Raw genomic sequence first — 17278 nt, forward strand, 5'->3', positions numbered from 1 at the left:
CTGGTCACCTTTCCAGCTGCCACATCTGTTTACCTGCCTTCCAAATAATAAGACTTGCTAATAGTCTTCTGTTTACTGAGAGAACATCAGCCTTAAAGGAGATAAGACTACGTATCTGCATCCTTTGACTACTTCAGAAGGTTTGAAATACACTTGACAAACAATCTGGGAAGCTGAAAATTCAAGATAACAATTTCTTCAGAAAGCAGATTGGAAGTTTGTGTTTTGATGTCAAATACCTTGAAGAATGCTTGCTGTGCCTCCATTTGCAGAGTCATTGCCATGCAGGCAGCAAACAGAGGAAACAGCAATTCTCAACTGAGACTCTCACTCTTAATGAGTTACTGTCTCCATTTTGCTAATGGGGAAATAAAGGTGCAGAGATGGGATGAGATGCTGAATACCACAGGCCAAGAGCACTAGAGTCCAAATCAGATGTAGACTACCTGCTGTGTGTTTCCCTGCTTTGGGACATACCAACCATGGTTTTGCATGTGGTCATGACTTTCTGTCACTAAATATTTTTGATCACTTAGATTGGAAAATACCCTTAAGATCATCAAGTCCAGCTGTTCTCCTAACACTGTCAAGTCTTCTACTAAAACATGTCCCAAAGCGCCACGTCTACACATCTTTTAAATACATCCAGGGATAAAAGTAGGAAGGAACTCTGGAGTCCTTATCTGAGAGGGAAAAAGAATTAATCTCTGAGAACACACTGCTTTACAGTGGCCACAGTTTCCTGGAAGAATGGTACCTTCCTCTTTCAGGATGTTTGATTTTTGAGGAATAAAGTTGTAACAAGGAAGAGAAGTTGAATTTTTGATACCAGCTTGTCCAAAACTATTTTTGACCACAGACTATAAAGTTAACTTCCTTGCATCTTAGTTTCCCTATGAAAGTGAGAAAACACTTATAGAAAATTTATGGGAATAAAATCAAAATATCAATGCAGTGATAGAAAGATGAAAGTATAATTGCATCTTCTGTCTTTATAAGGTATTTGCTTCCGTGTTGTCTATTCCACATTAAACATGTTAATTTCTACTTTTCCCCCTCATCATATTGATATCTGACAGCTTTCAAAATCACCTTCTCATTTACAGTATGTCTTTACTGCTTTCTCACCTAATTCTAATATTAAGCAGTCTACAGAATAAAAGGCTGAAAAAGTGTTCACCTTTCCCTCTTTGTTGCTCACTGACCTAGATCAGAATTGCTCGTGCAAAAAGGCTCTTTGGGGATTCCTCTTAGAAAATATCAACTGTGTCAGTGTCTCCATTCTCTCATAATTTACTAAGTATGTATCTACACACACCTGTGTCACAAGCTGTCCTTCAAAATATGTGTATATTTACAGTCATTGGACTGAAGTCAGCTTCATACAGCTTACACATTTACTAAGAGATATATTTTGAGGCAGAACATAACTCATCTGGGTTTCCTAGTTCATTGAAAAAAGTTTAGAACATATTTCTAAAATTGCATGAGCTGCTTCTTTATGTAGGTAGAAAAGTATGTCACACAGTGCCATCCTGTTAGCTGGCTGTGATTGATTTTGCTGATAGGTGTGGAAAAAAGGCGTGAGCATCTCTACATTTTCAGTGGTGTGATTCTTCAGGAAAATGTAACCCCAGAACAGGAAACTTGGAGGCATAAAACAATGCAAGAACCTAGAAGAACTTTTATAATACTTCATTTTCTCAACTGCACCTGAGCGTGGCTCAGCAGAGCAAAGATCAATGAGAAACCCTGCCTGGGAGGGTGGGCTTGTCGTCGATATCCCCTCACACTGCTGAATCCCCAGTGCTGAGCCCCATGGTTGCGTGCTGCCATGGGCGATGTCCACTCTCTGAGTCACCAGCTTAGGAGATGAGGCCAGTCCCCTGCACCAACCAGTTCTGCTGTCCCGCCTTGGGCAGAAGAAAGGGACCCCTGGGAATGGTCAACCTCCTTGGTCCTGTCAGATGTCTGGGAGGTACCCATGGGTGGAGGGGAGCCCAAGGAAGCCATCCTTTCATGGTGGGCACTCTGTCCTGGCAGCTTGTAAGCATGCTGCTTTCAGAGTTAGAATAAAAACTGTCCTGTCGCTCCTGCAAACAGCTCTGGACAGCAATGCTCGGTAGTTTAAGATGACTTGATGGTTGTTCAAACTGGGCACTTGAGGTCCATTCTCCCTTTTGAGCTGGAAGTATTTCATCTTAGGGACATGGTTTAGTGCTAGAGTTAGGTTATATTTGGACCTGATGATCTCAGGGGTCTCTTCCAACTGGAATGATTCTATGATTCCATAATCTCTTCTGCTGCAATTGCATGCTGCCTTTCCTGCAAAGGCAGCAGTGGACTGGGCTGTTGGACTCAATGATCTTAAAGGTCTTTTACAACCGAAATAATCTTGTGATTCTGTGACAGGGGCATCCTGGTGAGCATGGGAAATTACTTCAAGATAGATACCGGTACAGGGCACAGTTGGGAGTGCACATAGGCAGGAGTGAGGGCAACTGCCGAATACAGAGCACACAATTCCTGGTTGACCCAATCCCCACAGCAGCAGCACCAGCTGATGTGCTGGGCACAGTGAGGTTTCAGGCAGTAGGGCTGTGGAGTGGCAGCTGGAAAGGGCTGGGCTGCTGGTGGGTGCTTCTCCTGGGCTCCCAAAAAAGGGTTGTTGTTCCAGCCCTTACAGCTGACTTAGCAGCAGCATCTCAGTTATGTTGCTTACCTTGTCTGAGTGGAAGGAAGGAAGGAAGGAAGGAAGGAAGGAAGGAAGGAAGGAAGGAAGGAAGGAAGGAAGGAAGGAAGGAAGGAAGGAAGGAAGGAAGGAAGGAAGGAAGGAAGGAAGGAAGGAAGGAAGGAAGGAAGGAAGGAAGGAAGGAAGGAAGGAAGGAAGGAAGGAAAAGCAAGAAAAGTGAGAAAGAAAATGGAGACAAAAATCCCCTTTGGGCTAAGAAGTATCTTCTGGTCATTGCATGTGAGCGATTCCCAACAGTCAGTAATGGAGCACAGTGCGTTGGAAGAATTTTGGCTTTCTCTGTGCTCCAGTACTTTTCCATAGGGATTACAGCATTGCTGGATTTTAATGACGTGGTGTGCTGCACTGATATTGGCTGCAGCCAGCTTAACTGGGTCTGGCACTGGCGTCCATGTACTCCTAATCAGATTTTGATGAAAGCCAGAGGCAATAAAAGAAAATTGTATTCAGCTTCTGGCCAGCCTTGGACTAGTTTCAGAGCAACTGCTGGTGTGGGCCACCATGAACAAATGCAAGAGCCAGAAGAAGTGGCTCTGGCAGGACCTTGAGGGGTCAGGTGGCCAAAATCTGGGTAAGGAGTCACCCAGCTGTGCCAACCATGGCAGGGTGGGTGATGTATCTCCCAGCGGTCGGTGAAGGTGACAAGGGTATCTCTGCCTGATGCCCAGCTCTGAGAGAGGGAAGGGGGTGAGGAAGAAGGGAGGGAGACAAGTAGGGTCGGGCAGAGCAGCTACCCATGGACTGGCAGGGATGTGCCCAAGGTAGCAAAGGCCTCCAAGAATGGATCCTGGGGACTGTGTTTAACACAGAATGTGTGTGTTTATGAAGTTTGGCACCTCTGAGGTGAGGAGTCGGGGAGCATTGCCAGTGCAGAGAAGAGCAGGATGGTGGCCCAGTGTGACAGTTTAACCCCAGCCAGCAATTACAAACCACAATAGCAGCTCGCTCACTTGCCCCCTCCACCCCCAAAAAGGAGAGAAAATCAAAAGGGAATGGAGAAACTAATGGATTGAGATAAACACAGTTTAGTAAAATAACAAAATAATATTAATACACCACTACTACTAATATATATAAAATGGTAAATATAAAATAAAAGGTACTCAGTGCAGTTCCTCATGAACTCCATCCACACTGAGCAGCTAGTCCCAGGAAGCAGCACCTGGTCCCAACAGCCGATCCTGGAGAGAGAAGAGAGAAAAAGGCAGAAAGGCCCAGAGGCTTCTGCAAAATGGCAGGATGGGAAAGGCTGAAATAAAGAAACTGCCAAACAGAACTCCACCAAAACAGAGCAGAAACTGGAACGGGTCTCTGTCTCCGCCTGTCTGTCCATCCTCCTGGCCAGAAAATCCTGACTCTCCTTAAATACGAAGCATGACGCTAATGATCAACTCACTTTCTGCCAAACGAGCACATCCAGAAAGAAGCAAAAGACCCCAGGACAGAACTGAGACAAAGTTTGGTGGTACAGAGTACCAGCATCATGTGCTTTGGGAGCAAATAAGAATTTCTGCTGCAACCTGGCAGCCTGTACTCCTGGGATTAGCACAGGAGCAGAAAGGCTTGTGAACATGGTTCTGGGTTGTGTGCATGGTTCTGGGTTGTGTGCACGGGTCCATCTCAAAGCCACAGGGAACTGTAATGTGATGCAGCGGTGGCAAAGGGAAATGTGATGAGCAGATTTGCTAAGGAGCTATTTTCAGAAGTGAAGGGAATACCAAATAACATTTCTAAGCATGGTAATGGCACCTCCTTTGGGGCAGGTACTGTGTCATGCTTGAACCCTTGCTCAAAAACAGGATGAATACTCACCAAGAGACCAGGGAAAAGCTATTCTAGGTATGAGATTTACAAGAGGAGGTGACAGGACCTTGGTTGATATAGTCCAGCAAAATTTCCAAATTTCCAAATTTGAAATTCCAAAAAATGGTGGAAATTGCTAGTTGTTTTGTAATTGGGAATAGAGAAAACATAAAACTGGCGAAGCAACTTACTCGAAGGAGGGGAAATAATGTCTCTTCAGCAGATGCATGCTGCACATCGTCACTACATGTCATGAGGAGCTGCACAAAAAGTAAAGCAAGGAGAGAGTGCGACTATACGACAGCATATACTGAACGTACAGGACACACTGCTGGCACACTGAGAAACAGGGTCACAGCAGGAATATTTCCAGGATCTGAAAATGTCTCTCACCTAGAAGAGAGGAAACATCTGGTGAGGCAGGGAGTGACAGGTCACTTTGCTCCGTGGCTTTTCTCTGTGGTGACACCACTGAGATCTTGCAGGACTTTGCAAGTAAGCTGGGAACTTCCCTTGAGAAACCGGCTGCCGTTATCAACCAGGGTTTCACTGGTGGAAACCTACTACCTGGGGATGTCTGTAGTGCATTAGAGGTAGCTGAAGGGAGTGAATTCAACCAGTGCTGTATATCCTTAGCAAAGTATTCTGCACTCCTGCTCTTAGCAGTACATTTTTAACCTGTAGTGATCTTTGCCTGGCTGTTACTATTCCTAATGTCAGCATCACCCTCTTCTCTCTGGTGACTCATGCTAAAAACATAGGTATTTTGGTGCATGGTGTCTTAAGGGTGCATGTTGAAGTCTTGCCTGCTGCTATTGAAACATCACAAGAGCCTGGCAGACACTTGATCCCTGTTGGCATCAGCAGGCGGGACTCAGAAATGTGGGCTGGTATAATCCCCTGGGAGGTGATGAAGCCTCTTTGGGTTACAGACAGGCCCACCCAATAGCCGCCTGTGGGGTGCATACAAGTCCCAAAAGCTGGCAGCAGGGCTAATCGACATGCCATGGATGAAGCTCAGCAACTTCTAAAGGGTGGTCTGCTGGGCTGGATTTTTTGTTTCCCAGTTAGATGCGAAGACCGTCGTAGAAACTCATTGAGTGCCTCTCACTCGCTTGGTGCCATCACCAGTGGGGTGGCACCAGGACATCAGGTCCTTCCCCAGAATGGGGAAACTCATCTCCAGGGGTGGCAGCTGCCCTGCCCTTTCCTCAGCCTTCTGTGCTGATACAGTAAGTGCCTCTGCAAGTGTAAAGCCATTTTCTGCTCTCTAAGTACTGATCTGTGTTTGTCACAGTGTCATTATTTAGAGATAAATTATCTCTGAAGCTGTTGGTCAGGTGCCTGGTGCTGTATCCTGAACTCGTAACTTGCTGCGGCTGCCCTGAGCTCTTCTTCTGTCTTGGTTTTGTAGCTGATCATAACACCATGAAAGCTCATGGCGTAACGTGTGAAATTTTTTGGGGGGCAAGGAAAATAAGAAAGTAGATGGATGGTTGTTGTAGGGTAGGCATGGTGAAACAGCTAGCTTGCAGAGTAGGGCAGGAAGTGACAGGTGGTCCTGAAAAGTCACTTCATATTAATGTGCTGTGTATTAAATACATTGGTATGGGTTAATGTCCAAAATATAGCAGAAAAGTGCAGTATTAAGACCTATTTAAAGCTTCTGAGCTACTTATTTTTGAAATGTTTGGTAGTTAAAAGTTGTCTTAGACATCTAAGTAAGTGCATCAGCTTTTTTTTTTTTTCTTTTTCTTTTTTTTTTTCTATCCCACGTGCCTTTTTCTATATTAACCAGTAACAGGTCTTCACTATTACTTCCAGGAGCACAAGTACAACACTAGGTACTGAGAAATTTGGGGGAGGATGAAAATTCAGGCATCTCATTTCAGTGCTTAATGTAGAAGCCTTACACTGACCTAGAGATATTGCAGTCTATGATTGCTTGAAGATTTGATGGTTTTAATATTTAAAGCCCAATACTGATGATTCAGATGTACACATTTCTATCATGCATTCATCATAAACTGCTATTCTGCCATGTTTTGTTGCATTTAATTAGTTTTTAGTTTCCCTGTGATGACTGCACAGACCCCGTGGTGCGGAAGCAGCCAGGCTGCTGTGAGTGCTCCTCACAGAAGTGTGGGTTCATCCAATAGTAGTCAATGATAGGACGAGAGGAAATGGCCTCAAGTGGCACCAGGGGAGGTTCAGACTGGATATTAGGAGACATTTCTCCACACAAAGGGTTGTCAGGCATTCGAACAGGCTGCCCAGGAAAGTGGTTGAGTCACCATCCCTGAAGGTGTCTAAAAGACGTGTAGATGAAGTTCTTAGGGACATGACTTAGTGACAGAGTTAGGTTATGGTTGGACTTGATGATCTTGAGGGTCCCTTCCAACCAAAATGATTTTATGATTCTAGCTGCCCCACCACAGGTCTTCCATGCTTGAGCTGGCACTGGAAAGGCAGTTGATGGCAATCCTAGTGCTGGCTCTTTCTTGAGCCCAGGGACTAGAAGGGGAAAGCATGAATTTGTCATACTTAATCACACTGAGGGGCTCTGCATCCGCAGAGGATGCAGGTAAGTGTCTTCACCAGGCAGAGATGAGCTTTGTGGAGCTCAGGGCCGAACCAATCAGACAATGTTCATTTGCCCAGTAAAATGCTATGTGATATGTTTTGCAGTGGTTAGCACGAGGACTGCTTCCAGATATAAAGATTTTTTTTCATTTCTTAATTACAATTCCATTTTCTGAATCTCAGAAAGCAAGGGGTTGATTTGATGGGCAAGAAGCAACAGGGACAGGTACATTTGTTGCTCATCTATGTTTTACTGTGCTGTATTAAAGATTAGTAAGCTTTAAACTTGTGGGCAGCCAGTTTTCCTGGCCTGACTCATTCATGAGAGGAGCCCGTGGGGGTGCTGACACCCCCATGTCTGGGTGCCCACAACGTGTTTTTGTTCTCTTGGAAAAGGAGGTTTGAGAGGGGGAATATAAATTAAAGATGAGATAAAATGCTTATAAGCAGAGTGCATTGAACATATCTACTTAAAAAATAAAATCAATCCTTTTTTGATTAAAAAATTGCCTCTTGTGAAAAGTCACCTGGCAAGTGAGCAATGAAAAATAAATAAATACTCAGCTGGACACTGTGTACATTCACACGATGTCTCGGTCTTCAAGCTGATCTTTTGTGGGGCAGAGTGGAAGAGGGCTGATGCTAAACATGCACATTCTGACAAATCCTGGCTGTGGAGAGACCTCAGCTCCATGGCTGCCAATGAGGGGCAGAAGGTGAGCAGCAGGGCTTTTTGGCTTGACCTTTGAGCGGGGTCTTTTCCCTGTCCCACTGGCTATCTAGTGACTCTTAAATAGACTTGGGGCACCCCTTATCAAAGGTGAGTGCTGCAAGTGCCAGTATAGCCTACAAATATAAGGGAAAGCCACATCCCCAACCAGGTGTGCCTTCAGTGAAAAGAATATTTTAGCATTGAGTGAAGAACAGATCAAGGGTGCTTATTGGCATGGGGAGCTGTAACACCCAGTGGTCCTGGGGGAGCTGCCTCCCACATTTGGGAGCCAGGAGTGACACCCCCGGCTCCACAAGCTGGGTCCTCATCCATGAGTTCCCTACCTCACATGCCAGACAAGCTGTCCATATAGGAGACACAAAACATGAATTATCTAATTCATCCAGGATATCATGGGGAAGATGGACATCTAGCTAACAATACTCACAATCATTCACTTGAAAAAAAACACCCAAAAACCCAACAGGGAAAAAAGCCTGTATGTCTTTAAAAGTATAAATATTTAAAAGGCACTGATAAATATTTGTAGAGCTGATGGGTTTGCTCAATTTACTAAATCACTGCAAATAATACTCTTAGGTAACAGAAAATAGTGTAGCAGAGCAGGGTTGCAGGCAAGTCGATAAAGATCTATACCAATAAACAAGGTTTCCCTGAAAAACAAAATGGTAAAATAGTTATAATTTTATTTCAGATGCTGACATTGAAGTGCATTATAGACCAGTTCTAGGTTTTTGAAGAAATAAGTGTTCATCGAGTGGCCTTTTTTTCTTTTGTAAAAACCATGTTTCATTTCTTGGAATTCATCTTGAAACCAAGTGGAAATGTTTCAAAGAGGAATGATGTAAAGCTTGTTTAATTTCTGTTGAGTTTTTAGGAGAATTTTTTTTTTTTTTTGAATTTTCAATCTCTTTCAATGTAATATTGCATCAGATTTCCCTTGAGTCCTATTTTATGTCAACACCATGCCTGACAGCACATTAGCTTGTGTTTGGCTGGATCTGGAGCCTTCTGCTCCAGGAAAAAAGGGTGTAGGAGCCATTCATGCTGGTGCCATAGTGCCCCAAATGCTTGTTTAAAATCCTGGGTACAAGCTAGCACCACAGCAACCACAATAGACTTAAAATGATGAAGCTCTGTTCCCTTCAATGCCAGCTGAAAAATGGGTAAAAAGTGTGAAGACTTCAACTGGGCTTGATTTTAGTTTCTGTTGTGTTTGTGCAGCTCTACTGGCTGGTGAAATCAGACCATCCATCATAACAGCAATGAGCAGCCCTGGGCTTGAGTCAAAGGTGCCTGCTAAGGCACATTTTAGCCATCACGGTGAGCAATTAACAACACTCCTGATGTGTCAGTGAACTTTAAACTTATCTGCTACATTATATACCTTTGCTGGCTCCATACAGGACTCTGCACGATGAACAGAGTGGGCAATTACCCATGAGATGGGCTCACCTCACCTCCCAGGCTGCCATTGAGGGCTGTGTTTGCAACCTGGATTTCCCATTGCTCCTGGTGGTGTGTCTGCCAGCCCAAGTCCTGCTGATGTGGGGTGCAGCCCTGCTGCAGACACGTGCTCCCACGCAGGGCACCACCTCACCATCACTTGCCCTGGTCCTCACTGTCCATGAGGAGGTGGCACCTGGGCTAAGTGCTTGCTGGCAAATTCATGCTGGTGGCTCAGGCTCTCTCCTTTGCTGGTGCTTTGGGGAAAAGCATCCTGGGAACTTTCTAGAAACTTGCTGGAAGTGTTTTGAGAACTGTTTTCCCTCTGAGAAATGCCAATGTCTCTTTAAAATGAAGGGGAGAGGAGAGGAGAGGAGAGGAGAGGAGAGGAGAGGAGAGGAGAGGAGAGGAGAGGAGAGGAGAGGAGAGGAGAGGAGAGGAGAGGAGAGGAGAGGAGAGGAGAGGAGAGGAGAGGAGAGGAGAGGAGAGGAGAGGAGAGGAGAGGAGAGGAGAGGAGAGGAGAGGAGAGGAGAGGAGAGGAGAGGAGAGGAGGAGAGGAGAGGAGAGGAGAGGAGAGGAGAGGAGAGGAGAGGAGAGGAGAGGAGAGGAGAGGAGAGGAGAGGAGAGGAGAGGAGAGGAGAGGAGAGGAGAGGAGAGGAGAGGAGAGGAGAGGAGAGGAGAGGAGAGGAGAGGAGAGGAGAGGAGAGGAGAGGAGGAGAGGAGAGGAGAGGAGAGGAGAGGAGAGGAGAGGAGAGGAGAGGAGAGGAGAGGAGAGGAGAGGAGAGGAGAGGAGAGGAGAGGAGAGGAGAGGAGAGGAGAGGAGAGGAGAGGAGAGGAGAGGAGAGGAGAGGAGAGGAGAGGAGGAGAGGAGAGGAGAGGAGGAGAGGAGAGGAGAGGAGAGGAGAGGAGAGGAGAGGAGAGGAGAGGAGAGGAGAGGAGAGGAGAGGAGAGGAGAGGAGAGGAGAGGAGAGGAGAGGAGAGGAGAGGAGAGGAGAGGAGGAGAGGAGAGGAGAGGAGAGGAGAGGAGAGGAGAGGAGAGGAGAGGAGAGGAGAGGAGAGGAGAGGAGAGGAGAGGAGAGGAGAGGAGAGGAGAGGAGAGGAGAGGAGAGGAGAGGAGAGGAGAGGAGAGGAGAGGAGAGGAGAGGAGGGAGACCTCATGGGGCTACAGCTTCCTCACAGCGGGGGGGGAGGGGCAGGCGCTGAGCTCTTCTCTCTGATGACCAGTGACAGAACCCAAGGGAATGTCAGGAAGATGTGCCGGGGAGGTTTAGGTTGGACATGAGGAAAAGGTTCTTCCCCCAGAGGGTGGTGGAGCACTGGAACAGGCTCCCCAGGGAGGTGTCACAGCCCCAAGCCTGACAGTGTTCAAGAAGAGACTGGACAAGCCCTCAGACACATGGTGTGAACTGTGGGGTTGTCCTGTGCAGGGACAGGAGTTGAACTCAATGATCCCTGTGGGACCTTTCCAATGCAGGACATTCTATGATTCTATGAAAAAGAGGAGAAAATAGTATTTCATTTTTTAAATTTGGAAGGTTTAGTGTACCTGGTTTTAACCCAAATAACCTGAAACTTTCCTGTTCCTTTTCTCTATTTTGAGCCAGATCAAAAATATGCTAGTTGGATACCTTCCCTTTGGCTTTTGCTCTCTCACTAGCCCAAACCAGGAACATGCTGACGATAAATTAAAAAAAAAAAACCAACACATTAAACTCAGCAGCTCAGAGGGATCCGTTTGTCAGAGCCATAACTGACTGAACAGTTTTCTGGCACTGCAATCAAGCTCCATCAAAACCTTCATCTCAGGCTGTGTACCAGATAATGGCTCTCAGATCAGTCAGCACTGAGAAAACATTTACAAGCAGATAAAGCTGGAAGGGAAGGAGTGGGAGTTATATTAAACCTGGTTTTCAATCATTATTTTCTGCGGATAGCATCCTTGTCTGAGTGGCGCCGTTCCATGCAAGGAGATGGGAGCTCTTCCCCAGCTCACCCCATCCCTAGCACGTCCCTCCATCCAACAAGTGGTCCCAGGCACCAGCTGCCCCATGATTAGCCTACAACCAGTATCCCACTGGCTGGGCTCCATCCCCCTCACCTGTGCAGCTCCATGGTGACCCCTGCCTATCTCCTGGGCTTTGCTTGACTGCCTCACTGCTGGCAGGTAGAAGACAACATGATGCTAGGGAGGGAGAAGAGGAAAGATTGACATGATGTATCAAGTCTGTGTGCATGCCCTTCTGCGAAGCTCCACATTTTCCCGCAGAGTGGATGTGCCCCACAACCTGTTGTTTGGATCCTCATGGAGGAGGGGAATAATGAGCTTCTCAAGATGGTACCACTGAGGATGGGGCCAGAAGGTATGTGGTGGGCACGCAGAAGGCCAGGTGGCCGAGCCATAAGCTCTGGTGCAGGACAAAAGCAAACCTTTAGTGTCTGCCCCATCTGTTCCCTGTCCCCAGGTCAGGTCATCAGGTTGGGAACAGAAAACGCTTTCTGTCTGGAAATGAGGGTGCGTGAGTGGTGCACACACTTCATGGCTTTGTAGCTGTAGAGTCCTGCGCCCAGTTGTGAGTGTTTTCTTTTTTGTTTTCTTTTTTTCAAAATGGGGACAAGGCAAAGAGATGCAAACAATGAAAAGCCTCCGCATGCTTTCATTTAATTGTGCAGTGGGCAGGGGGCTGAAAAATCCTGTTTTCCTTATTGCTGCAGGCCAAAGCCCTGGAGCATATGATTTGATTATCATCATTTGTCATAAGGCAGTGCTCAGTGCTCGATGTGAGAGAGATTTCTGGGGCCCTCAGCGGGTCACTGGTTGCTGGGGCAGACGTGGTGACCTCTGGTTCTGTCCAGCCCCTGGCCCTCCAGCTCCTTCCCACCAACATGTGCTGAAGGCTCCTTCCCAGAGAGACCTGAAATGCTGCAGGCAGCAAGGGGTGGCTGTGCTGCACCTTACCAATGGCTCGGGCATTTCATAACCTACACGATTTATTTAAATAAGACATGTGTCTTAGTTAATGGCTAAATGCCTTGAAGTCCAGCCTCCAGATGCCGTACCAGGAGGGATGTGGGAAGGTCTGGTGGTATTTGAGGGCACCAGTGATATGCTTTTGTCCAGGGTACTCTGTTGGACCCTGGTCTCATGCTTGGAAGTGATGGCAAGAGTTAATGGGACCCAGACCTGGAAAATAGCCTAGTACACGGGGATATAGTCAGCTCAGATCACTCAGCCTAGCAAGGAAGGACTGAGGGGTGGGCTGGCTGTTCTGTGTAGGTCACCTTCACAGGCCAAACCTTTGATCCCATGCCAGGCCTGAGGCCAGCAGGGATGCAGATGACTGGTGGCCGAAACCTGCAGCACTGTGGTGGCAGCGCTGAGTCCATCCTCAGATGGTGGGAAGGACTGAGCCACATGAAGCTGGAGTTTATCTCACGCTTGTTGCAGTGAGATGGATTCAGTGTCTTCAGGAAGAAACCTGAGAAAGCTGGAAAGAGCCCAGTAGAAAAATCCAGCACTGTGGTAATGGAGGTTAAGGCTTATGAGTCCCCGTGACAGCAGCAAGGAAACGGCCAGTGTCCAAAGCCCCCACATCACAGTCAGCATCAGGCAGCCTCAGGCACTGCACCAATGCAAAAGGTGTGAAGTCCTTGTCTTCACCTGCTCACAATTTAAGATGGCTGTGGGGAAATTTTGGTGAAACTTATTCAGAAGAACCTCAAAAGGTATCTCAATGGCAGTCTGTGTCTGCCAACAGAGGAGCAAGGCAACTCTCTTGGGCAGGTTGCCATCCCCAGCCAACAACAGTATAGCAAGAAATAAGGCAAAACACCCCTACAGTATGGATGGTTAGCTATTCAGGCAACTTATCAGTAGAAGCAACAGATTTTCACGTTGTTCACAGGCCCCAAGTCAAGCTGGGGTTCCTTTCTGAATGGTGGTGCCCACTGGCACATGCTGGCCAGGAGGCAGATGACAGCCAGCATGAACAGCCTTCTAGCTTGGCCAGCTGTGGGTCTGTGCTCCCCAAATTAAACACGCAGAGGGTGCCTGTTAGCCAGGAATGGCTGTTGTTGTTCCTGCAGGTGTCAGCTACAACTGGGGCTGTGGGTTCATACCAGCTCTGCCCTCCACCAGGCACAGCTGTCATCCACCCAGCCCCCAGTGTCTACCCTCTGAGGAAGAAGAAAACCAGAATTCTGCTGCCATGAGCACGTTTCTGCTCCCATCCTTGGGAAACAATGCTGTAACGTGCAGCATCACCTCTTCCCAGTAGATAGATTGCTCCAGGCTCCACTAGCAGTTAGCACTGGAAATAATAATGACCAGGATGACAAAATGGCGAGGATAAATTGGAGGTTTTATACAGGACAAAATGAAAGGTCACGGTCCATAGGTCTCAGGTCTTGCACTGAATTAGTGCTGCTGTAAATGGTTAAGGAATAAATTCACAGCTTCAGCAGGAGGTGGGGACACTCCTGGACTCATTGAAGTTCTTCTTCACAGTTTGCAAGCCCTGTGTATAGCCCCATAGAGAAATAGTTAGACTGTAAGAGTTTGGCTTAACTAGCAAAAACTCGTTAGCAACGTACACTAACAAAAATCAGAACACTTTAATTCATACCTTTGAATAAACTTTTATTCACGTCTTATTGGCATGCTTTCTTACAAATAAAGAGTAGAAGTTGGTATTAGGCATGCATAAACAAAACTAATATTAAAAACACCATATCCTTTGTGACAATCAATTAAAGAAGCTTTTAAAGCCTGATTGGTGTATTTAAGCAGTTTCATTAACTGACTTTTGAATGTGCTTTTACTGATTAGCTTTAATCCTGTATGCAAAGTTAAGCTATGGATTTTTCCCTCCACGTGAAATTCTTATGGAAACCTATTTGTCAAAGAAATTTTTTTTGCATGACTGCTTGGTGTGCAGCATTTTCACAACTGGTTTCTTGTTGGGATGTAGTGTGCTACAACTTAGGTTTGCCAACCAGGTGCAACACCCAATGGATAAGAATATGAAGCAACTGAATGATTGTGGCACCTAGAGTTACGTTAACTGTGTGCATGTGTTTTTTGAATGGGAGCATTGCTTTCCATAAACTTTTTTTAAAATGCACCTAATATTTTTTGTTTTCAGTGATGCGCAATAGGCTGGTAGCGCTGCTGCCACTGTAGCACTGAACGCAACCCTGTGAAGGCAGGAAACATTCTTGTCCCTCCCTGACCCCATCCCATCCCTGTCCCAACCCTCTGTACGTGCCACCACACACAACTGTACCCATGAGCAGCTGTACCCGTCAGCACCATGCAGGAGTGGAGATGGGACACAAAGACAGGCAAACTCAGCTGTCTTTGCTCTTTGGGCCGTGGTTAGGCAAGCATATCCAGATTCAAAAAATGTTAGTAAGTTTACCTACATACACCTTAAAACCCCACCTGGTGATTCATTTAAGCACAATAGAGAAGTGGGTAGGGTAAGGTAAAGTGAGGAGGAAACATAGGACACAAGGTGGGTGCTAGATCCCTATAAGTCAGTGGGGCGTGGTGGGATTCATCCAAGAGTGCTTAAAGACCTGGCTGATGTCATAGCGAGACATAGCTTATCACACTATGCCAGGCACAGAAGAAGTTGGGAGGGAACATGGATGGGACAGCTGATCCAAATTGATGAAAGGGACCCTCCAAATCACAGGACAGTACACTAGCACGTAAATTTGGGGGAATAGGGAAGTGTGGAGATGCTCGAAGTGGTGGTGCTGTATTCCCAAGTAACCATGACATGTGGTGGAGCCCGGCTGTCCTGGAGGTGACTGAACATCTGCCTGCCCATGGGAGGTAGTGAATTCATCCCTTGTTTTGCTTTGTTTGTGCCTACAGCTCTTGCTTTACCTATTAAACTGTCTTTAACTCAATCCCCGAGTATTCTCACTTTTACTCTTTCGAGTCTGTCTCCTATACCTCTGGGGTGCTTAGTTGCTAACTGGGGTTAAAACACGACAAATTGTAATACTGTAAATCTGAGGGTAGAAACCATTTTGCTACTATACAAGTAGGTTTTATTGCAAATGATTTTCCTCAGATGTATCTGCACTGCTATTAGTGCCTTCATAGCATAAACTGTGCCCATTGGAGGGATGATGCTGTTATTTCAAAAAAAGTCCTCTTCCTGACTGAAATAAATCTATGTAGGTTCACTGTTGAAAAATCTTGAAAACTTCTATATGAAGATTGGATTTAAATTTGCATTGAATTGAATAGCCTTGAAACTTCCAGTGCAGTCAGGTAATAAAGCTGTTAAAAGATCCTATACCTACACCAAATAAGCAGCCTGGAAATCACTTAGTTTCTTCAGCTGCAAGTGTTTCTCTGCCTTCCCCCACAGCTGTCTTATTAGCATATGCATTCAGGAAAACCCAAGGACAGATCTCCTGTTCACATTTTTTGTAGTGCTACAAAATAAAACACAGCAACCCCAAACCCAAACCAAATAATGGCATATTTTGATGAGTGTTTGCAATCTGACCTTATCTCTGCCTGCCTTATGCTTGAAAAATCTCACGTGTGGAAATATTGTCACTTAGTGAGACCACATCCAACTAGCACTACTTGTCAGGGGAGATGACAATCTAGAGCCACCAACGCAATTGGTATTTCAAGCTGACAGTTTACTGCTTGAAGGATGAAGGAGCAATGTCGATACGGGTGCTGAGGGAGCTGAGTTTAAAGGTGACTCCAGTTTGGAAGGCAGAAATGCCCCTTGGTTCAAGCTGACTATCCTGCTCCATGAGCCCCACCTCCTTCTCAGCCAGCTGAGCAGCATCCACGCTCTTTTTTTAATTTGATCTAGCCTCTTTTGATGACTAAGGGAACATGAAGGTTATAGTTTAAGTATATAATTTTCATTTGATGTGACAGGCTAAAACTATGTGCACTTTGAGAAGGCCCAGATTATTTTAGTTCCATTACAACACTGGTTTAGACCCTGACTCTCTGAGGCCCAACTTCATGGAGACATATGTTGACTTAAATTTACTGCTAATGAAATATAGGCATATGTTTACATTACTCTGCTGGTGTTTCGGTGGACTTAGATGGCAAGTGCAATCTTGAATCAGAGATATAAGGAAGCAGATTTTGCGTGCTTTTTCTTTCTTTTTTTTTTTTTTTTCAGCACTAAGGCTAGATATTTCAGAGTTCCTTTTTCTTCTTCTTGTGCCCCTCCCAGGCATTGTCCTATGTTATCTCCTGGTGCAATGTGTGCTTTTCAGCATGTGGTCCTGTCAGAAACTGAACACACTCAGGTCTCCCTGGCTTTAATGACACCTGGGCAGGCTACGAACTGCCAAGAAGCAAATTGCTAAAATTCACGTAGCAAGCTGGGAGCAACAACCTTTCACTGACACAGCTGAAGGGAGTGGAAACAGGGTTTATATGAAATGGCAATGCATTCCTGTTTCAGAACGCTCCTGATCTGATGTGCCGGGGCTGTGCAGGCAGAGGTGTGAGCCCCAACCCTCCCTTGGATTCCCATTTTCCATGGGAAAATGTCCCATGTCCAGGTGAAGAACAGGAAATTTACTTGCAGAAGCTTTGCTATGTCCAGTGTCTCTTGGACTTTTGTAGGTCAGACTGTGACAAAGAAAGTATTAGCAGTTTCCCAGAACTAAAGGAAAGGTTTTTTTAGGAACTGAGAACACAAAAGAGATAGTCATGCATGCAGAGGGAGGCAAAGGCATTCTAGGTGGCTTAGCTAATGCTTCCACTTTAGAGGAAACGAAAACTATTTGGGTTTGTTTTTTTACCTTAAAAAAAAACAACCAACCAACCAAACAAAAAAAAAAAACCAAAAAAAAAAAAAAACCAAAAAAGGAAAATCCTCCAAACCCCCACGCTTTTTGGAGCAGTGCTCTCTGCAGCAAATCTGGAAGTGAATCTGGATCTCTCTTCTTACTTGTAT

General features: G+C 45.8%; 1 protein-coding gene across 3 annotated transcripts in view; it reads left to right on the forward strand.

The window, feature by feature from the left end:
- B3GALT5 (beta-1,3-galactosyltransferase 5) overlaps nucleotides 1-17278 on the forward strand; it is a 35447-nt gene that overhangs the window by 1198 nt on the left and 16971 nt on the right. The gene's annotated exons all lie outside the window — the stretch shown is intronic.

This window comes from Patagioenas fasciata, chromosome 1 (assembly GCF_037038585.1).
Source record: "Patagioenas fasciata isolate bPatFas1 chromosome 1, bPatFas1.hap1, whole genome shotgun sequence".
Lineage (NCBI taxonomy): Eukaryota > Metazoa > Chordata > Aves > Columbiformes > Columbidae > Patagioenas > Patagioenas fasciata.